Source organism: Staurois parvus, unplaced genomic scaffold (assembly GCF_062004578.1).
Source record: "Staurois parvus isolate SC_StPar_1 unplaced genomic scaffold, SC_StPar_1.0 ptg000066l, whole genome shotgun sequence".
Taxonomy (NCBI): domain Eukaryota; kingdom Metazoa; phylum Chordata; class Amphibia; order Anura; family Ranidae; genus Staurois; species Staurois parvus.
The window spans coordinates 9,230,597-9,253,576 of record NW_028317862.1 but is presented as its reverse complement, the minus strand read 5'-3'; the positions used below and the strand labels follow the sequence as shown (position 1 = coordinate 9,253,576).

Genomic DNA, 22,980 nt, shown 5'->3' with positions numbered 1-22,980 from the left:
GAAGCTGTCAAATTATGGGAAATGTGTACAGAGTTGGATGCTTCACATTCTAAGGTGTCTAGGAAAAATAATTGTCCCAGGACACAGGCGATAGAACATGCTGCTTTTTCCTGCACAGAATTGTACTGGAATGCAGTAAAGAGCATCAAAAAAGCACTGTACCCCAGTTAAGCAGGGGAAAAAAACAGGAAAAGGAAGCAAAGTAAAAATAAAGATTTTGCAGTTGAAATGACCCTAAAAAAAGCATCTGGAACGTGTCTGGAAACCCATCAAAAATGCACTGGAATGCCTTAAAAAAGCTCATGCAGAAATGTGTCCAGAATGGATCAGGAGGTTGTTTTTGTGGTGTGAACTGGCCCTAAGGGACTTGCTGGACCTCATAGATGTGTATTGGCATCCCCATCACAGGTATGTCAAATGCCTGAGTTTGGCAGGGAAGGGTCCCAGGGAAACATTGGATTGTCAATTTAATGCCCTGCTTTTTGGCCTCCCATCTGCTCCAAGGATGTTAGGAAGGCTAAAACAGGAAATAGAAATAGTATCATACCTGGATGATCTTTTCTTTTCAGACGGAACAATGGAAACCAATCTGGGGATGGTGGTAAACAACGTAAAAGTCTAGTGTGGCTCGTAAACAAAGATAAGTCCTAATATAAAAAGGTACACATTGCTCCTGGTCGGTCCACTGATCTTCTTGCCAACAAACTACTAGGTGCTGGCCCAACTCGTAACTTTCTTTACAGGAAAGGTAAAAGTGGTAGTTAGCTGACTAGCTTTTAGATGTGTGGCCATGATTAACCACTGACTAAGCGCAAAACATGTTGGCTGTTTTCTGTATTCCTTTGCTGTAGCTTGTGGTTGTCTGTTTTAGTTAAGCATCTACAATAAAGGTGGCTCTAGAGAGGGCTCGACAAATTCCAGATTTCAGGTCACCATAGCGACTAGAAAAGTGTGTCCTGGCGCCTGGGCTTTTGTCAGCCTATTCCCAGATACCTAGTTGCCGACCGCGCTATATCCGAATGACAGCTACCGCACAGTCGTCTAGTACTGGGAGATCGTCGTTTGACATCCTCCCAGAACCCCACACATCGGGCACTCTCTGTAATCACTGTGTCCTTAGGACACAGCTGATCACAGTTCGAGGTAGAGGGCCAATCACAGCAGTCCTTTACCATGTGATCAGCTGTATCCAATCACAGCTGATCACTTTGTAAACAGACTTGCCGGTTATCGGCAGTCCTTTCTTCAGCGTGAGGAGAACCAGTAACCAGCAATTTTGAGAGGCATATTTACACTGATAATCAGGGCCCTAATTATCAGTGCAGCCTCAGCAGTGCACATCTGTGAAAAAGAAAAATTACTTATTTGCAAAATTTTCTAACGGAAACTGAAACATTTTTTTTCAAAATGTTTGGTCCTGGTTTTTTTTTGTTTAGCAAAAAATAAAATTCCAGTGGTGATTAAATACCACCAAAAGAAAGCTCTATCTCTCAAAAAATGAACAAAAAAAAATCATATGGGTACAGTGTTGCATGACTGCGCAATTGTAGTTCAAAGTGTTACATCGCTGACTACCATTTTTACCTTTCCTACATGTCCTACTTGTTCCCTTCACAAAGAGCAGGTTTTCTGGGGTATATACAGTGAAGGAAATAAGTATTTGATCCCCTGTTGATTTTGAACGTTTGCCCACTCACAAAGAAATAGTCTAAAAATCAAATGGTAGGTGTAACACTGAGAGACAGAATAGCAACATAAAATTCAAAAGAAATGCATGTCTAACAAATGATGCACTGATTTGCATGTTCATGAGGGAAATAAGTATTTGATCCCCTATCATTCAGCAGGATTTCTGGCTACCAGGTGTCTTTCATACAGGTAACAAGCTGAGATTAGAAGCAGTCTCTTAAAGGGGGTGCTGCTAATCTCATTTTGTTACCTGTATAAAAGACACCTGTCCACAGGAGCAATCAAACAATCAGATTCCAGACTCTTCACCATGGCAAAGAGCTGTCCAAGGATGTCAGGGACAAGATTGTAGACCTACACAAGGCTGGACTGGGCTACCAAACTATCGCCAAGCAGCTGGGTGAGAAGGTGACAACAGTTGGTGCAACCATTCGCAAATGGAAGAAACACAAAGCAACTGTCAGTCTCCCTAGGTCTGGTGCACCATGCAAGATCTCACCTCGTGGAGTGTCAGTGATCATGAGAACAGTGAGGAATCATTCTAGAACTACACTTGTCAATGATCTCCAGACAGCTGGGACCACAGTCACCAAGAAAACAATTGGTAACGCGCTACGCCGACAAGTATTGAAATCCTGCAGTGCCTGCAAGGTCCCTCTACTCAAGAAAGCACATGTCCAGGCCCGTTTGAAGTTTGCCACTGAACCTCTGATTGATACAGAGGAGGACTGGTTGAAAGTGTTGTGGTCAGATTAAACCAAAATCGAGCTTTTTGGCAACTCAACTCGCCGTGTTTGGAGGAAAAGGAATGCTGCCTATAACCCCAAGAACACCATCCCAACTATCAAACATGGTGGAAACCTGCTACGGGGACAGGACAACTGCACCGCATCAAAGTGACAATGGACGGTGCAATGTACCATCATATCTTGGGTGAAAACCTTCTTCCCTCAGCCAGGGCATTGAAAATGGGTCGTAGATGGGTGTTCTAGCATGACAATGACCCAAAACACACGGCCAAGGCAACATAGGAGTGGCTTAAGAAAAAGCACATTAAGGTCCTGGAGTGGCCTAGCCAGTCTCCAGACCTTTAATGACTTGGAGAGGATCTGCCAAGAGGAGTGGGCCAAAATCCCTCCTGAGATGTCTGCAAACCTGGTGGCCAACTACAGGAAACGTCTGACCTCTGTGATTGCCAACAAGGGATTTGCCACCAAGTACTAAGTCATGTTTTGTGAAGGGGATCAAATACTTATTTCCCTGATGAACATGCAAATCAATGCATAATTTGTTAAGACATGCATTTCTTTTGAATTTTATGTTGCTATTCTGTCTCTGTGTTACAATACACCTACCATTCGATTTGTAGACTGATCATTTCTTTGTGAGTGGGCAAACATTCAAAATCAGCAGGGGATCAAATTCTTATTTCCTTCACTGTAGGGCTAGCTTGGCAAAATAAAATTTTGTGGAATGAACTTCACAATGGCATCCTCCATGTTTCTGTCAGGAAAGGCTTTTCCCTAAAGGTAGCTGGAACTGTAGTGGAGAATTTTAGATGACTGTCATATAAATGCGAACGTTTTACACAAGCATGGGCATGTTTTTGGATTGGTGCCACAGCTGTTTGTCTAGGAAGCTGTTGTAAAGCTGAAATATCTCATTACCTTCCAGTTCTTTAAATAGTAATTGTTTAATGGCAAAGCTGTATGTGACCATCAAAGTTCACTTTACTTAAGAGAACATATCATTCCTCCCAAATATTACATGTTGGACTAGTGATCATCGTTTCAGTTGAACCCATTTCCATTATAAAAAAGTAAATATATTGCAGCTTACCAGTGCTTATACAGTGGGGATTGAAAGTTTGGGCACCCCAGCTAAAAATTTGTATTAATGTGCATAAAGAAGCCAAGGAAAGATGGAAAAATCTCCAAAAGGCATCAAATTACAGATTAGACATTCTTATAATATGTCAACAAAAGTTAGATTTTATTTCCATCATTTACACTTTCAAAATAACAGAAAACAAAAAAATGGCGTCTGCAAAAGTTTGGGCACCCTGCAGAATTTATAGCATGCACTGCCCCCTTTGCCAAGCTGAGACCTGCCAGTGTCATGGATTGTTCTCAATCATCGTCTGGGAAGACCAGGTGATGTCAATCTCAAAGGTTTTAAATGCCCAGACTCATCTGACCTTGCCCCAACAATCAGCACCATGGGTTCTTCTAAGCAGTTGTCTAGAAAACTGAAACTGAAAATAGTTGATGCTCACAAAGCTGGAGAAGGCTATAAGAAGATAGCAAAGCGTTTTCAGATGTCAATATCCTCTGTTCGGAATGTAATTAAGAAATGGCAGTCATCAGGCACAGTGGAAGTTAAAGCAAGATCTGGAAGACCAAGAAAAATATCAGACAGAACAGCTCGCAGGATTGTGAGAAAAACAATTCAGAACCCACGTTTGACTGCACAATCTCTTCAGAAAGATCTGGCAGACACTGGAGTTGTGGTACACTATTCCACTATAAAGAGATACTTGTACAAATATGGTCTTCATGGAAGAGTCATCAGAAGAAAACCTCTTCTACGACCTCACCACAAAAATCATCGTTTGCAAATGAACATATAGACAAGCCTGATGCATTTTGGAAACAAGTTCTGTGGACCGATGAGGTTAAAATTGAACTTTTTGGCCGGAATGAGCGAAGGTACGTTTGGAGAAGAAGGGGCACAGAATTTAATGAAAAGAACCTCTGTCTAACTGTTAAGCATGGGGTTGGATCAATCATGCTTTGGGATTGTGTTGCAGCCAGTGGCACAGGGAACATCTCACGAGTAGAAGGAAAAATGGATTCAATAAAATTTCAGCAAATTTTGGATGGTAACTTGATGCTATCTGTGAAAAAGCTGAAGTTAAAGAGAGGATGGCTTCTACAAATAAATAATGATCCTAAACACACCTCGAAATCCACGGGGGATTACATCAAGAGGCATAAACTGAAGGTTTTGCCATGGCCTTCACAATCTCCTGACCTCAACATAATTGGAAATCTATGGATAGACCTTAAAAGAGCAGTGTGTGACAGACAGCCCAGAAATCTCAAAGAACTGGAAGACTTTTGTAAGGAAGAATGGGCAAAGATACCTCAAACAAGAATTGAAAGACTCTTGGCTGGCTACAAAAAGCGTTTACAAGCTGTGATACTTGCCAAAGGGGGCAGTACAAGATATTAACTCTGCAGGGTGCCCAAACTTTTGCAGACGCCATTTTTTTGTTTTCTGTTATTTTGAAAGTGTAAATGATGGAAATAAAATCTAACTTTTGTTGACATATTATAAGAATGTCTAATCTGTAATTTGATGCCTTTTTGGAGATTTTTCCATCTTTCCTTGGCTTCTTTATGCACATTAATACATATTTTTAGCTGGGGTGCCCAAACTTTCGATCCCCACTGTATGTGGTGGCTGCATTAAATTTCTTTAAGCCTCTTTTTTTTTTTTTATCTTTGACCACCAAACCCCCCCAAATGACCCCTTTTTGGAAAGTAGACACTCCAAGGAATTTGATAAGCATGGTGAGTATTTTGCAGGTCTCGTTTGTTACCACAAGTTTTTTGGAAAACGAAGAAAAGAAAAGAAAATCCTTTTTTCTTTTCTATTTTTATATTTCAAACCCTTGTGAGAAAAAATGAGATCTGCAAAATACTCACCATGTCTTTTTTAAAATTCCTTGGGGTGTCTACTTTCCAAAAAGGGGTCATTTTGGGGGGGGTTGGTGCTATCCTGGCATTTCAGGGGCTCCGAAACTGTGATAGCTAGTGAGGAAGTGAAATGAAGACGTTACGCACCTTCATGCTTTCAGAGTGGTCATTGGATTTCAGGCTCCTGTATGTGGCTAGGCTTCCAAAAGGTATCCCCATACTCGGTAGAAGTAGCAGAATATATTTTGGGGTGTAATTCCACATAAAACCCATGAGTTGTGTGAGCAATATATCATTTAAATTACAACTTTGTGTAATAAAAATGTTTTTGGCATTTTTCCAAAAAACTTGTGGAAAATAAAAATAAATCTTCCATGTACTCAATATGCCACTCAGCAGATAGCTTAGGGTGTCTACTTTCCGAAAATGGGTCATTTGGGGGTATTTGTACTTTCCTGGTGGTTTAGCACCTCAAGAAATGGGTAGTTAGAAAGTAAAAGCTGTGTAAATTCCATTATCTATACCATAGTCTGTAGATGCTATAACTTTCACACAAAGCAATCAATATACACTTATTGGGATTTTTGTAACCAAAAACATGTAGCAGAATACATTTTGACCTACATTTATGACGACATTTGCGGGTTTTGGATATTTTTTATGACAGAAATGAGAAAATATCGGTTTTTTTTTAACAGGTGATCAAATACCAATAAAAGTAAGCTCTATTTGTGTGGAAAAAAAGGACGTAAATTTAATTTATGTACCAAATTGTATGACCGCACAATTGTCAGTTAACTAGTTGCCGACCGCAGATAGCCGAATGACGGCTGCACTGCGGCCGGCCAGTTCTGAGTGGACGTCATATGACGGCCTCCCAGAACGCGCTCGCGCACCCGGCGATCTCCGTGATCGCTGTGTCCTACGGACACAACTGATCACGTGATGTGGTAAAAGGCCAATCACAGCGGCCTTTTACCACGTGATCAGCGGTGTCCAATGACACGCTGATCAGAGGGAAATGCAAGTGCCGGTTCTCGGCTGCACTTTCCTCATGCTGTCAGATCGTGAGGAAAGTACTGCCGAGAACCGGCAGTTGTCAGAGCGGGGATCGGCACCGATCATCAGGGCACTGATGAACAGTACCCTGATGATCGGTGCCCAGCAGTGCCACCCGCAAGTTCCGCCCACCTGTGCCCAGCAGTGCACCCACCTGTGCCCAGCAGTGCCACCCACCTGTGCCCACCAGTGCCACCCACCAGTGCCACCCACCAGTGCAGCCCAGCAGTGCTGCCAGTCAGTGCCCAGGGGTTGTGCCAGTCAGTGCCGCCAGTCCCCAGCAGTGATGCCAGTCAGTGCCGTCTATCAGTACCCATCATCAGTGCCGCCTATCAGTGCTGCATATTAGTGCCGCCTATCCTTGCCACCTCATTAGTACTGCCTATCAGTGCCCTTTAGTGCCGCCTATCAGTGCCCATCAGTGCTGCCTCATCAACGTACATCAGCGAAGGAGAAAAAATACCTGTTTGAAAAATTTTATAATAGAAACAAAGAAACTTTTTTTTTTTTTTATAGCGCAAAAAGTAAAGCGCCCAGCGGCGATTAAATAAAAAAATGATCAAAATTTCATATGGGTACAATGTTACATGACCGCGCAATTGTCAATCAAAATGCGGCAGTGCTGAAAGCTGAAAATTGGCCTGGTAAATAAGGGGGTATAAGTACCTGGTAGGCAACTGGTTAAACTAGTGCAGCGCTGCATAGCAAAAAAATTACGTAAATTGCAGTATCTATACCATAGTTGTAGACGCAATAACTTTTACACAAAGCAATCAATATACACTTATTGGGTTTTTTTTTACCAAAAATATGTAGCCGAATACATTTTGGCCTAAATTTATGACCAACTTTGAGTTTACTTTATATTTTTTATAGCCAAAAGTAAAAAATATAGTTTTTCTTCAAAATTTTTCAGTCTTTTTTTGTTGATAGCGCAAAAAATAAAAAGCGCACAGGTGATCAAATACCACCGAAAGAAAGCTCTATTTATGTGAAAAAAAGGACGTAAATTTTGTATGGGTACAGCATTGCATGACCGCGCAATTATCAGTTGAATTAGTGCAGCGCCAAATAGCAAAAAGAGGCCTGGTAATTAACGGAGGTAAATCCTCAGGATGGCAAGTGGTTAAGAAATGTTGGACTGTCACTCGCTAGTTTAAGGCCTTTGTCCAAGGCTTGGCTTAAGTTTCTCCCTCTGGGCGGTCTACTGTTGTCCCCTTGGAACTCAGTCTTGTTCTCACAGTGCTGCAGAAGCCACGTTGGAATTTATTAGGAGTATTTCCTTGTCTGACTGTAATCGTAAGGTTTTCTTTATAGTTGCCATCACTTTTACGTGGAGAATCACTAAATAAGTAAGGAGATTTTCTTAGTGCTGCGCATGGACAACTTTGCACAAACCAGAAGTGGTGTCACCAGAAGTACTTTTCCACTCCGTTTCGTCATTACCGTGCAATGTCACATAGGGTGGAACTTCTGGTGATGTCACTTCCAGTTTGTTGTAATGGATGCTGTGGAACCTGCAGCACCTCCTGTTTCTATTCTATGCATACTCTGCTACATGTGAAATGCTATATATGCAACGTTGTTGAAGTTTGAGATACATAAATATTTTTGCGCTATGGGAGTCTTCTGTTCTGTTTTTTTTTTTTTTCTAATGTAGTCTTTATTTCAAAATAAGTGTTTCATACAAAAAAAAATAAAATGGATCATAACAATCATCGTAACAGAAAACAAGTCTGTGCAGTCTCTGGGGTCAGCAAGAGTGGCAAGCCTAGTGCAATGCAAGTGTTGCGACAATCAACGAAGGTAACAGTAAGCTGCAGCATCTTGGGGTACAGCAAAGCGAACTAAAATAACGAAAAAAGGGCCCATCCGCTGGTAGACGATAGCGCCCTCCAGCGAGATTGCCCTACAACTTTAGAGGTTCAGGGCAGCAAAACTGTGAGTGCCAAGGTCAAGGTGCTGAAAAAAAGAAAAACAAAAAGGGATTGGGGGGGGGGGGGGCACGCAAAAAGGAAAAGGGGGCAACAAGTAAGGAAGGGAAGAATTAACATACCTCTAGCATAAGTGCCAACTTATAGCTTATCTGAGCCGCAGTTGTCTCCAATTAGCTGGCGGCTCTTTAATAATAATAATAATAATAAAAAAAAAAAGAAGTGCTGATTCCAAAGCTGCGACACAGAGGGGAAAAAGAGAGGCACCAAAACCATGCAATGGAAACACTGAGGTATTCTTAACAAGGGCTCTAACTCCAACAGGGCAATATCCAAGCTGGATGAAAAAATGTGAAAATAAAAAAGCTGATGTGATTTTGCCAAGTTGCCCAGACGCCTTTTGAAACGTTCTCGTGTGCCCCTGCAAGTTGCTACCCAGTTCTTGGCCTCCATTATCTCATTCACTTTCCCAATCCATTCCTCCCTACTAGGAAAACAAGCCTATTTCCAATATATAGGTATGAGTCTCTTAGCCGCATTCAGGAGGTGTGGTAAGGAACATCCCTTGTAGTGACTTAGCGGAAGAGTAAGGACATTGAGCAGGAAATGGACCTGAAACAACGGAACATCTATGTCCCCAACTTTTTATTTGGTCATTAATATCAGTCCAAAATGGGAGAATCGAAGGACACTCTCATCACATGTGTAGGAGCGTGCCTTACTCACCACATCCTCTCCAACAAAGACCCAGGACTGAAGGGTGGATGAACGACAATGCTGTGGGCACACGATACCAACGTGTCAGTAACTTATACTTTATTTCCTGAGTCAATGGAGCTGAAGTGTGCCAATTTTAAAATGTGCGCATGTTCGTCCGATGAGAACTCCACCCCAAGGTTATGTTCCCACGCCCGAACAAAAGCAGGTTTTACATCAGCAGAAACCAAGCTCAGCAATTTATACAGTTCTGATATCATATAGGATAAGGATTCTTTTGCTGTAAACATTAGTTCAAACAGGGTAAGTGTAGACAACGCCCTGATAGAGCGGCCATGAGTAGCAAAGAAATGAAGTAGCTGATTGTAGCACCAGAAATCCATGGGGAAACACCCAAAACGGTCTCTAAGGGGAGTAACCTACTCCCCTCCATGAACTTGCCGTAACTGAGGTTACCATCTATAACCCAGGATTTAAAAAAAAAAAAAAAGTCAGGTTTTTTCCAGGGGGGAACCACAAGTAACCACCCAACAGAGCTAGTGGTGATACAGAGGGGGCCAGAGTTACGTTTGTTAAAGCTGTCCCAAATGTGTAAGGCATGGGTTGTCAGGGGAGACATGATGTCAATAGCCCTCTGTATTCACACGGCAGCCATGGGGCTGATTGCGTCCTGCCAGGGATTTCTCCAGGGAAACCCAGAGTTTAGTATGGGTGTGAAAGCGCCAATTTAGAAGCTGCTGGAGAGCAATAGCCCTGTAGTACCTCCGAAGATCAGGGGGGCCCAGTCTCCCCTACCCGTTTGGACCACTGGCACGTTGGAAGTGCCTTACAAAAGTGCTTAAGAAAAGCATAGGAATGTATGGGTAGGCAGTGGGACATGTCAATGAGGAGGTCAGGGCTAACATTAAAATCACCCTCTAAGACTAGAAGGCCTTTTCTGAAGTCTGCCAGCCTGTCAAGGCATCCAAGAAAGTGAGTTAGTGGGTGTTGGGCGCATAAAGCGTTGTAAACGTGAACAACTGACCGGCAATGAAGCCTTTTACAAAAACATAGTGGCCCAGCGGGTCCACCAAGCTATCTGTAAGTTTGAATGGGCAGGATTTATGTATAGTAATCACCGTACCCTGATATTTTGCAATGGGAGAATTGCTAAGATATTGTTGAGCATAAAGGTGCGTGGGCAACTTGGGGTGGGATTTTCGTGTAAAAGTGCGTTTCTTGTAAGAAAAGCATGTGGGCCCCCAGTCTTTTCAACTCCAACCACAGCTTGTTACATTTGTAGGGAGAGCAGCGACCCCACACATTGTGAGTACCTTAAGTGAAGCCATACCAGATAGGAGAAGCGGTCAAGCAACCTAGCAGTTCCAAGAGCCCAGGTAAGGGCAAGGCGGCTCAGGTGCGCCCTAGAGAAAAAGGGAAAACATTAAGTAAAGAACAATTAAGCACTAATGTCAACGAACAATGGACGGATAAGGATCACCAGATCCTTCTGTTAGCTACAACAGGTCAGGCCTCGGGCATTACTCCACAAGGGAGAGGTGTCCAAACACTGGCCTGGTTCCTGTCAGTATGGTGACAACCTATATAAGTGGGGGGGGTAACCTGTGCAAACGTGGGAGACGTGATGGCTCAGCCCCTATCCACACCAACTAAATAAGCTGAAGGTGAGGGAGACATACAAAGGGTGGTGGGGGAGGGGCAAGGGTCGGTGATGGGACACAAATAGTAATAGGTCAGGGACAGTGTCCAAAGAGAGAAGTCCGGCATGGAGGAAAAAAAGACGATCACCCAGCCCTATCAAACTTAAAGCATCAGTTCAAGAGGCCTAGGTGACCCAGAATCACAAGGTGAGGTCAACGAGAGTCTCCAAGGATAACGAGAAAAAGAAGCCTCAGTACTCTTCCATGCTCAGGGCATCAAGGGCCCAGGGCAAGAACCAGAGGAGGGTCATTTGCAAAGATTGGCCCTTCCCCTCGCAGGGAGCCACGGTTATGGTAAAAGTGGGACAGGGATCTCCTGAGAGCAACACCAGTCCGGAAAATCCACAGTTGCCAACTCTAGTGCTTGTAGGAAGCATGTTAGGTCATCTTTGGAGCGCAGTATGACCTGTAAGCTGAGCAGAAAGCCCCATCGATATAGGAGATCTGTGCCTTGGATCGCAGCCAGTAGGGGGCGTAAGGCCCTGCTGTACATGAGGGTGCGCCATGAAAGATCTTGATAGAGAAAAAGGTGGGCCCCATCAAAATCAAATTTCAAAATTCAAATCTTTTGCATGATGCAATCCTTAAGCTTGTATTTGTGGAGCTTACAGATAATGTCCCTGGGGCTCTCTGGATCCTCAGATGGGAGCTGCAGCGCCCTGTGAGCTCTGTCAATCTCCATGGAGGTCGTATCAGGGAACTCTAGTATTTCATGGACTATGCCACGTAGAGCGAGGACAAGATCCTTAGGGGTTGTAATTTCAGGCGAGCCGCGTATGTGAATATTCGCTCGCCTATTGTGGTTTTCAAAATCATCTAGCTGACAGAGGAGGGCCTAAATCCTCTGGTTTTGGACCGAGCATTGGTCCTTCAGCTGAGAGAGAGCAGGCAGGGCCTCGTCAAATTTTTTTTTCAAGCGTCTCAAGTCTATCCCCCAGTTGCGTGGTGTCTGTTTTAAGTTGTCCTGCTTAAAAGCCCGTTCTACCCAGCTGGTGAAGTGCTCCAAGTCTTCCTTGGTAGGGAGAGACCATAGGTGTTGTCTAATGTCTCTATCTCCGCAGAGTTCAGCAAAGTCAGGGCCCTGATCTTGAGAAGTGGGGGGAAGCCGGGGGCAGGGGGAATCACTTACCGACTGGGGAGATGGTATAGGAGACACCGTAGGCTGGTGAGACCATACCTCATGGTGATGTGAGGCTGCGCGATCCGGCGCCATCTTGGATTTCTCGTTCTGAGTCCTCCGGCTCTCTGGGAAGAAGGATTCCAGCGTTTCCTGGGAGTGTGGCCAGATCTGCGTGGCTGGGAGGATGTCTGCCGGCGCTGGGACGTAGCCAGTGGCTTTGGTGTGGAGGGATTGGCCCTGTAGCTGTTGGTAAAGCAGCATTGTGGACAGAGCTGCAGAGCCGAACGTCCTCACTCCTCCATAGTCAGACCATGCCCCCTTCTTATGTTCCTAGTGTTCCCCCTATGTGGATTCAGGCGCTTTGAGAGGTTTTGAAGAGGCATGATAATACTGGTTGGAGGAACATTCAAAAGTGACATTTCCTGACTGGCAACATAATATTCCTGGCTTCTATTCCTGATCCAGTGGTGCTTTTTACAACAAGCGCTGTTTGACTTTCTTCTTAACACAAGAGGTCAATCCAGTCTGATGAGTACGGTGTGTTTCCCTGGGCACATGTTGTAAAGGAGCAGGCATTTGTTTGGATACTTTGAGCACATGGGGAGCACTGAATATTGACTTTTATGTTTATTTTCATATTTAACCTTTTGATAAATTTGGCCATTTGTCATATGTGCTTCATATTATTTGATATTATTTTATGTAAGGTAAAAATGCATTTTGGTTTTAGTTTAACACATTAGTGTTTGTAGCAGCAGCTGTACATTTAATTTGCATAAACGCAGGTGTTTTTGTGTAACTTTCATATGTCACTTTTATGCTCACAGTTTTTACTGTGAAAAAGCCTTTTCTGTATTTGGATAATAAATCTCTTGTTCTCCAGATGTAGAGCGTGCCCCTTGTCCTCTGTGGTGACCTTAAAGTGAACGACTCAACACCAAGTTCACTATAGGAACCACTTATGTACTGTATTTATACATGGTGATCATATCCCCCTATTAATCTCCTCTTAAGAGAGAAATTCTTTTCAGCTAATCTTCATTCATAGCTGAGCTCCTCCATGCCTCTTATCAGTTTGGTTACCCTGGTCTGCACTTTGTCCAGTTCCACTATTTTTTTTTGTTAACTGGAGCCCAAAACTGAACTGCATATCCTATATGAGGTATACTAATTATTTGTACAGGGGCAAAATGATCTCTCTGTCTTTCTCTCCCTCTCCTTTTTTTTTTTTTTTTTTTTCCCTCTCCCTCGCTCGCCCTTTTTTCTCTCTCTCGATTTTGCTCGCTTTGAAAACTGCAGCATGGCATTGCATGCTATTATTGAGCTTATGATCTACCAGAACACCCAAATTCTTCTCCACCATTGATTGCCCCCGTTGTACTACCCCTAGTATGTATGATGCTTGCATATTTTGTGACCCCAAGTGCATACCTTTACATTTATCAACCTTAAACCTCATTTACCACACAGTTGCCCAGTTAAACAGTGCATTGAGGTTGGGTTTTAAGTTTGAGACATGCAGTAGGGATGTCATTCCACTGCATAGCTTGGTGTCATCTGCAAATACTTTTAATCCCAGACACTATCATTTTCTAAATATCTAAAAAAAAAAGTAAGTAAAGAAATCAGATTTGTTTGACAGCTTCTATCATTAGTCCTTGCTGACTATTGCTCAAAATGGTGTTTTTTTTTTTTCCCCTAGCAAAAGCTCATCTAACTGGTCTTCTATTAAACTCTTCATTATGTTTCCAGCTATAGAAGTTAAATTAACAGGTCTGTAGTTAATCGGTAAAGACTTTGACCCCTTTTTAAATCTAGGCACTACATTGGCCTTATGCCAATAAAAGGACATACCTTGTCATTTTAGCCGGCTTCATATACCTGATCATATTCTATCCTGGTATAGGAGATGGCAGGCACTTCTACGTTCTGGCTCTTTGCTTAGAGTCAGATTTATGATGGACACTTGGACATGGCTATACTGTTAGCTGTATTACAAGTTAACATTGGGTTAGAGAATCCTTCCCATAAGACATCTACTTTTAGGCTAGGTTCACATCTATGCAGGTGCAGGACTGCATGTAAATTGCACACTTTCCCACACCCACAGATAAGCTGCACTGCTGTTAGCAGACACACGGGCATGCCATTAATTCTTTATGACACCGCCGTGCACTTTTCTCATGCTGGGATACGCATGGCACTGTGGTTTTCCTGTGGCTGTGATTTTAGAAAAGACGCAGGGACCTTTCCCTGTGTTTCCCACAGGTACAGTTGTCCATTCAAATGAATCAGCTCCTGTGCTCACACAATTGCAGCCACAGGGAAACCAGGCTAGTGTGAACCAAGCCTTAGCCATTTACCTCCGAAAGCTTTTATTCCCCCCCCCCCCCCTTCAAGGCATTGCTTACTATTCAGCACTGTGCTACTTTACCTGTCAATTGTTCGGTCATGCAACACTGTACCCATATGAAATGTATATAATATAATTTTTTTCACACAAATAGAACTTTCTTTTGGTTGTATTTGATCACCACTGGGTTTTTTTAATTTATAAATCAAAACAGTTTGAAAAAAATATTTTCTACTTTGTTCTAAAACATATCTGTTAAAATAAAATGTATGCATACATATAGGCCAAAATGTATTCTGCTACATGTGTTTGGTGGAGAAAAAATCCCAACAAGTGTATATTAAGTGGTTTGTGTGAAAGTTATAGCATCTACAATCTATGGTATATATACTGGAATTTATGCAGCTCTGACTTTCTGGTTGCCTATCACATTTTTTGAAGAGTTAAAATGCCAGGACAGTACAAACACTCCCCAAATGACCCCTTTTTGGAAAGTGGACACCCAGTGTATTTGCTGAGAGACATGTTGAGTCCATGGAAGATTTCAGTTTTTGCCACAAGTTTTTGGAAAATGCAAAAAAAGTTTTTGTTTTTTTACACAAACTTGTAACTTACTCAGAGATTTCTTACACGTCATAGGTATATGTGGAATTACAATTCACATTGGGCATACCTTGCACAATTAACTTCCTTCCTGCCTATCACAGTTTTGGATGCCCTAAAATGTCAGGTATTTGATAAAAGGCATGGTGGGTATTTTGCTGATCGAGGTTTTGAAAAATAAAAATAGAAAAAAAAAAAATTGTGGCAGCAAAATGAGATCTTCAAATACCATGCTGCTGCTTTAAGTTGAATGCATGTGTGACATCCCCATAAATCAAAATATTTGAACAATTAGCAGCACAAATATATCTAATGGTAAACATACCGATGAAATTAACCACTTGCCCTCCAGAGAATTTACCCACCCTTCCTGACCAGGCCATTTTTTGCGTTAAAGCACTGCGTTAATTTAACTGACAATCGTGCGCTCATGCAACGCTGCACCCAAATTGACTTTACGGCCACTTTTTTTCCCCCCAACAAATAGAGCTTTCTTTCGGTGGTATTTGATCACCTGTGTGTTTTTTTTTTTTTTTTTTTGCGCTATAAACAAAAAAAGACCGACAATTTTGAGAATATCCAATAAAATAATAAAAATCAAATTTCAGCATAAATTTAAGAAAAAATGTATTCTGCTACATGTCTGCTAAAAAAAAAAAATCCCAATGTGTGCAAATTAATTGGTTCACATGAACATTATAGTGTTTACAAATGGCGGTGTAAATATACTGGATTTTTTTTTTCACTAGTAATGGCGGCGATCAGCAACTTATAGCGGGACTGCGGCAGGTTTTTTGACACTGGGGGGAACTGACTTGGTGTCACTGTCATGCACAGTGACACCAATACAGTGATCAGTGCTAATAAAAAGCACTGACACTGGGCAGAAACATCTGGGGCGATCAAAGGGTTAACTGTGTGCTGTGTGTGTTTTTACTATAAGGCTGTGTCTGTGCTTTCCACTGTAAGCACATTGCTTTGTATGGCTCTGCTATGCACAGCCATACAAAGCAGTGTGTTAGAGCTGACATGGGAGAGAACTGTATTGTTTACAGACCTCCCCCTAGTCACTGACACCAGAATATATGGCTTATCTTAATACTGATAAGCAAGCACACTTGTAATAAATGCTTCTTATTAATACACTTCCTCCACATCAGCTATAATAGTTGGTGAACATGAGCCCATATAATGGACCCTCTGATAAAGTCACATGGCGAAACGTGTCAGAGTTGGACTGCGCAACATATGAAACAACCGGAATCCACCTTATATCCCCCTTCTGGAAATGACGTTCTGCTTGAAGAGCGAAGTTGGTCGAGTAAGAAGCCGGGTGAAACGCTGGTCAGGCGGCATACCAAGCCATTGCGGGATAACCTACAGTTGCAAGAAAAAGTATGTGAACCCCTTGGGATTACGTGGAATTTTGCATGAATTGGGCATAAAATGTGCTCTGAACGTCAGCTAAGTCACAACAATAGAAGAACACAGTCTGCTGAACATAATACTACACAAACATTAGATGTTGCCATGGTTTAACTGCACATAACATGTAAACATTCACCGTGCAGGGAGGAAAAAGTATGTGAACCTTTGGACTTAATAACTGGTTGACCCTCCTTTGGCAGCAATAACCTCAACCAAATGTTTCCTGTAGTTGCAGATCAGACCTGCACAACGATCTGGAGTAATTTTGGACCACTCCTCTTCACAAAATTGTTTCAGTGTAGCAATATTCTTGGGATGTCTGGTATGAATCGCTCTCTTAAGGTCATGCCACAGCATTTCAATCGGGTTGAGGTCAGGACTCTGACTGGGCCACTCCAGAAGGTGAATTCTGTGCTGTTGCAGCCATTGTTTTGTTGAATTACTTGTATGCTTTGGGTCATTGTCCTGTTGCATCACCCATCCTGTGCGGAGCTTCAGTTGGCGGACAGATGGTCGTACGTTTTCCTGCAAAATGTCTTGATAAACTCTGGAATTCATTTTCCCATCAATGACAACAATCCGTCCAGGCCCTGAGGCAGCAAAGCAGCCCCAAACCATGATGCTCCCTCCACCATGTTTTACAGTGGGGATGAGGTTTTGATGTCGGTGTGCTGTGCCTTTTTTTCTCCACACATAGTGTTGTGTGTTCTTCCCAAACAACTCAATCTTGGTTTCATCTGTCCACAGTCTATTTTGCCAGTAGTGCTGTGGAACATCCAGGTGCTCTTTTGCAAACTTCAAACGTGCTGCAATATTCTTTTTGGACAGCAATGGCTTCCTCCGTGGTGTCCTCCCATGTACTCCATTCTTGTTTAATGTTTTCCTTATTGTAGATGTGTCAACAAAAATGTTAGCATGTGCCAGAGATTTCTGTAGGTCTTTAGCTGACACTCTGGGATTCTTCTTTACCTCATGCAGCACTCTGCGCTGTGCTCTTGCAGTCATTTTTACAGGACGACCACGCCTAGGGAGAGTAGCAACAGTGCTAAACTTTCTCCATTTATAGACAGTCTGTCTTACCGTGGACACATGAACATCAAGGCTTTTGGAGATACTTTTGTAACCCTTTCCAGCTTCATGCAAGTCAACAATTCTTGATCGTAGGTCTTCTGAGAGCTCTTTTCTGCGAGGCATAGTTCACATCAGACAGTGCTTCTTGAAACCAGTAAACCCAAAACAGGTGTGTGTTTTTTAAGGGCAGGACAGCTGTCAGCAACACATCCACTATCATCACACTGATTGGAGTCAAGGTTGGCTCACTCCTGGCTCCAATTAGCTCTGGGAGAAGTCATTAAGCTAGGGCCTCACATACTTTTTCCTCCCTGCACTGTGAATGTTTACATGTTATGTGCCATTAAACCATGGCAACATCTAATGTTTGTGTAGTATTATGTTCAGCAGACTGTGTTCTTCTATTGTTGTGACTTAGATGACGTTCAGAGCACATTTTATGCCCAATTCATGCAAAACTCCACGTAATCCCAAGGGGTTCACATACTTTTCCTTGCAACTGTATGTTGGGCATACCTTTTTTAACATTTTTTTTTTTTTTTCTTTTGAGTAGTTTACTGAATATTCAGTAAATGGTGTTTTAACAATAATACACTATTCGTTCCTTTTTGCTTCCTTTCCTGTGGCGAAATGGCCATTAGAGAGTAATCCCCACCGTTGCATGGGCTTATGTTCACCGGTTAATATAGCCAATGTGAGGAAGCACGTTAATGAGAAGCATTTATTACAGACATGCTTGCTTATCAGTATTGAGATAAGCTATATATTCTGGTGAGTGCCAGTGAATAGAGGGGAGGTCTGTTTCAAGCAGATTGAAGATGCACTATATTGCCAAAAGTATTGGGGCGCCTGCCTTTACACGCACATGAACTTTAATGGCATCTCAGTCTTAGTCCGTAGGGTTCAATATTGAGTTGGCCCACCCTTTGCAACTATAACCGCTTCAACTCTTCTGGGAAGGCTGTCCACAAGGTTTAGGAGTGTGTCTATGGGAATGTTTGACCATTCTTCCAGAAGCGCATTTGTGAGGTCAGCCACTGATATCGGTCGAGAAGGCCTGGCTTACAGTCTCTGCTCTAATTCATCCCAAAGGTGTTCTATTGAATTGAAGTCAGGACTCTGTGCAAGCTAGTCAACAGTAGTCAAATATTAATATGTTCACTTTAAAAACTGCTTACACCACCAGAATTGCAAATGCCTTTTTACCATAGACAAGATTTTGAGGCTGTCCTACTGATGGCACTGTGATTTGACGTTTTGGTGTACTTGTCCAAAACAAATAAAGTTTTGGTTCAGTTTTGTAGTTATTTTTACAAAGTCTGTTTGGTATTAATACCTAAGGATTGTGGACTGCTCTACTGCATTTTCCTTCAGACAGTCTGACAAGACATTAATAACACCTCAACCATATTCGAATACCAATAAAACAAGTGATAGCAAAGGTTTGGTGAGTAAAAAATCCTCAATCTCTATTTGGGAAGTTATGACTAGATTATATTAATTCCTAATAAATAAAAAAAAAAAAAAATATTGACCAGATTTTTAAGATACCCACAATAAATTCTTGCAGGTAGGGCACACTGGATCACATATGTCCATTCTTAAAACAAGTTTTAACAAAAAGATCATGGTCTAATCTCACTTTCCCTTTGTCATCCCTCTCTCTTTTCCTAGTCTTTTTTTTTTTTTTTCTGTTTTTCCTATTTAACAGGAACATGATTCTCCCCTTTGCCATCAAACTGTGCTAATCTCTGAATATTGGACAAGTATATCTTAAAGTGTTACTAAACCCACAACAGTAAAAACTAGTCTATATCTGCACTAAATCATGCTTGTTATACTCACTGTGGAACCAAAGGGGTTAATCTTTCACATTGTGTAACAAGGCTGTTTGATCCGGTCTTCTTTGATCTTCCCCTTCTACCGTCCCCAATCCATCTGCTGATAGTACAGAGCTCTAGGAGTCACTCTGCCATGCTCAGTTTAGTGTGTATTGCTAGTTTTTTTGTCCAGACAGAGGGTCAGGGGCTATGCAACCTCATAGAACAGTCAGAGCAGAATGAAAACTCCTTCTACAAGCTTTAACCAGCAGTCACAAGACTGCTATATAATGCTGTCAAGAAACTGTATTTAGCAGTTTATATTTACTAAAATAATTGCATTTCCATGTTCTGTGGGAGACCATATATAGTTAATGCAGGGGCCTGGTTTTAGTAATACTTTAATACTTTTTTAATGGTATTAACTTATAGCTGAATCGCCATAAACAAACATCCTGCATCATTTGACTACTAGAAAGACTAATGTCATTATCGTTACTGGCCAGCTCTGGTACAAGACATCCCTGATACCCCTATCAGAACAGATTCACACACATGCGGTACTGATTGAAGCTCAAGTTTCACAGCTAGCTGATACAGAAATTGTTCACCGGTTCATGCCATGTTTACGTCAAGTTCAGGACTGGATTAGCTCAGGATCTTATCCTGTTCACATATGCGGTTTATAAACGGTTCCCATAGAAGTCAATAGCCTGTAATTCGCACCTGAACCGGACCGCACTACTCAGAAGTTGTACGTAACTCTTTAAACCGCACTGAATCCACACCGCTAGTGCACCGGACATATGTGAACAGGCACCATAAGAAGCAATGTTTTTTCAGATGTCATGCAGCTCAAACTGCATCCAATCCGCATATATGCTTACTGGCACTCAATGCTCATATACTCATGTAGGCTATGGGTTGGCAGCAGGTTGGCCTTGTAGTTTTTTCACAGATTTCTGTGAATGAATGACGCGGCTGCGCAGATGGAGCCCAATCAGTCGTGCCAATTTTGAAATGTGACAGTGGGTGTAAGTGGGAAGATCCGTTGCCCTCTGTCACAGGGAGGATGTTAGGGCGGTGAACACGGCACCAGCTGCAAGATGTTACATATTACACCCTAAACACAGATGTGACATGTTCCAAAGGTGAATCTATGCTTTAACTTATGCCAGTAAGCTCCTTTCTGAACATGAAATGACCCAATGTGCATAGACACATTGGCCAACACAGAGCTACATGCAGAGGCGTAAAAAAATGCCTCTACAGTGTTTGTTTTTTTTCTGCCCCTATGCATGAGGCCTACTGTTTTGATCCTAATCCTCCTGCCTGAGAAAATTATAAAAAAAAATTCTCATATACTTCTGTGCAAATTTTCCTCTACAGTTTCTCTTCCTGCGTGAGGACCTGAAAACCCCATTTGCTTTTACAACTGGTTTACTGTTATTTATTACAAGTACTTTATTTTGCGCTGTCAATTACGCAGCGCTTTACATATATACACTGTATTGTGAAAACTATTGGGACACCCCCCCAAATTATTGTATTGAGGTGTTCCAATCACCTCCATTGTCACAGCTGTATAAAATCAAGCAGCTAGGCGTGCAGACTGCTTCTACAAACATATATGAAAGAATGGGTTGCTCTCAGGAGCTCAGTGAATTCAGGCATGGTACAGTAATAGGTTGCCACCTGTGTAATAAGTCCATCTGTAAAATTTTCTTGCAACTAAATATTCCACAATAAACTGTTGGTGGTATAACAAAGTGAAAGCAACTGGGAACAACAGCAACTCAGCCACGAAGTGGTAGGCTGCATAAAATGACAGCGGGGTCAGCGCATGCTGATGTGCATAGTGCGCATAACTTGCCAACTATCTGTAGAGTCAACAGCTAAAGACCTCCAAACTTCTTGTGGCCTTCAGATAAGCGCAACAACCGTGCATAGAGCGCTTCATGAAATGGGTTTCCATTGCCGAGCAGCTGCATCCAAGCCTTACATCACTAAGTGCTATGCAAAACGTTGGATGTAGTGGTATAAAGCACGCGGTCACTGGACTCCAGAGCAGTGGAGACGTGTTCTCTAGCCTGACCTCACAGATGCGCTTCTGGAAGAATGGTCAAACATTCCCATAGACCCACTCCTAAACCTTGTGGACAGCCTTCCCAAAAGATTTGAAGCTGTTATAGCTGCAAAGGGTGGGCCAACTCAATATTGAACCCTACGGACTAAGACTGGGATGCCATTAAAGTTTATGTGCGTGGAAGGGCAGGGGTCCCAATACTTTTGGCAATATAGTGTATATATTGCACATTCACATCAGTTCCTTACCCGCAAGGAGCATACAAGCTAAGGTCCCTAACTCTCATTCATGCATACACATACTAGGGCCAGCTTAGACAGGAGCCAGTTAACCTCCCAGCATGTCTTTGGCACATGGGAGGAAACTGGAGTACCCGGAGGAAACCCGCACAAGGAGAACATGCAAACTCCAGTTAGGTGGTGCTGTGGTTGGGATTCGAACAGACGACCCTAGTGCTGTGAGGCGAAAGTGTTAACTATTATATTGTAACATACAGTGTATATGAAAAATAACGGGGGGGGGGTCAGGGGTCAGTAATCACATTTAAACAAAACAATTACAGACTGGTTGTACCCAAGTTGATCGATGGATAGTCCAGGCAGCAGGCAGGAACATAGTCCAAAAAAAGTCCTGGGTCATTGCAGGCAGGGGTATGGTCAGCACAGCCAAACTACTAGTTCAGGTAGCAGGCAAGAACATGGTGCATAAAAACTCCTGGGTCATTACAGGCAGCAGGCAGAGGTATGGTCAGCACAGCCAAAGTACTGGTTCAGGTAGCAGGCAAGAACATGGTCCATAAAAAGTCCTGGGTCATTACAGGCTGCAGGCAAGAGATATGGCCAGCACAGTATTGGTCCAGGCAGCAGGAAGGAACATCAGACTTAGGGCCTCGGTCAAATAAGATCTGGCCACAGGGGTAGAGACTTCGTCCGACCCAATCTCTTCGAAGTCTCCAGACTAACGGACCCTGATCTGGGAATTACAAAACCCGGTGAAAACCAAAAACTGTTTTTCTCTACTCTGAAGTCTGTCACGTATGTGAGACCCCTGTGTTCTCTTGCATCTCACTACTACAGTAGCAGGGCAAAAGATCAGATCAAGCTGCAGGCAAAAAACATGGTCCATTAACAGGCCGAGGTCAGTGCAGGTAGAAGGCAGAAACATAGCTTAGAAACAATCCAGACGGCAGGCAAAAGCATTGTTGGTAAACAGGCCAGGGTCAGTTCAGGTGGAAAACAGAAAAGCAGTTTAGAAACAATCCAGACAGCAGATAGAGGCATCGTCGGTAAACAGGCCAGGGTCAATTAACGTGGAAGGCAAAGGCATGGTAAATCAAGGCAGCAGGCAAATGATCAGCACGGATTTTAGAAACTGGGAAATGGCAGGCTGTTAAAAATAAGGGGAACTAACATTTTAGTGACGTGATAATGTTGGAAGCGGTCTCCGATGCATAGGCCTGGTTGGGAGGGACACTGTGGACAATGAACACTGGTCTTTCCTAACTCCTCTTCTGCCGCATACTCCAAAATTTTTTTTGGGCTCTCCAAGATCGGTGTGTGAGGAGAAGATGGTAACAGTGAGTAATCACTGTGTGTTTACACTTATGATCGGCTGCGACAGGTCACAGCCGATCGTGTAGACACTTATGATCGGCTGCAACAGGTCACAGCTGATCACGTGGTAAAAAGCCAATTTCACT

At 42.7% G+C, this 22,980-nt stretch overlaps 1 protein-coding gene across 10 annotated transcripts in view; it reads left to right on the top strand.

The window, feature by feature from the left end:
• Positions 1-22,980, top strand: part of ZNF644 (zinc finger protein 644) — a 95,395-nt gene that overhangs the window by 5,733 nt on the left and 66,682 nt on the right. The gene's annotated exons all lie outside the window — the stretch shown is intronic.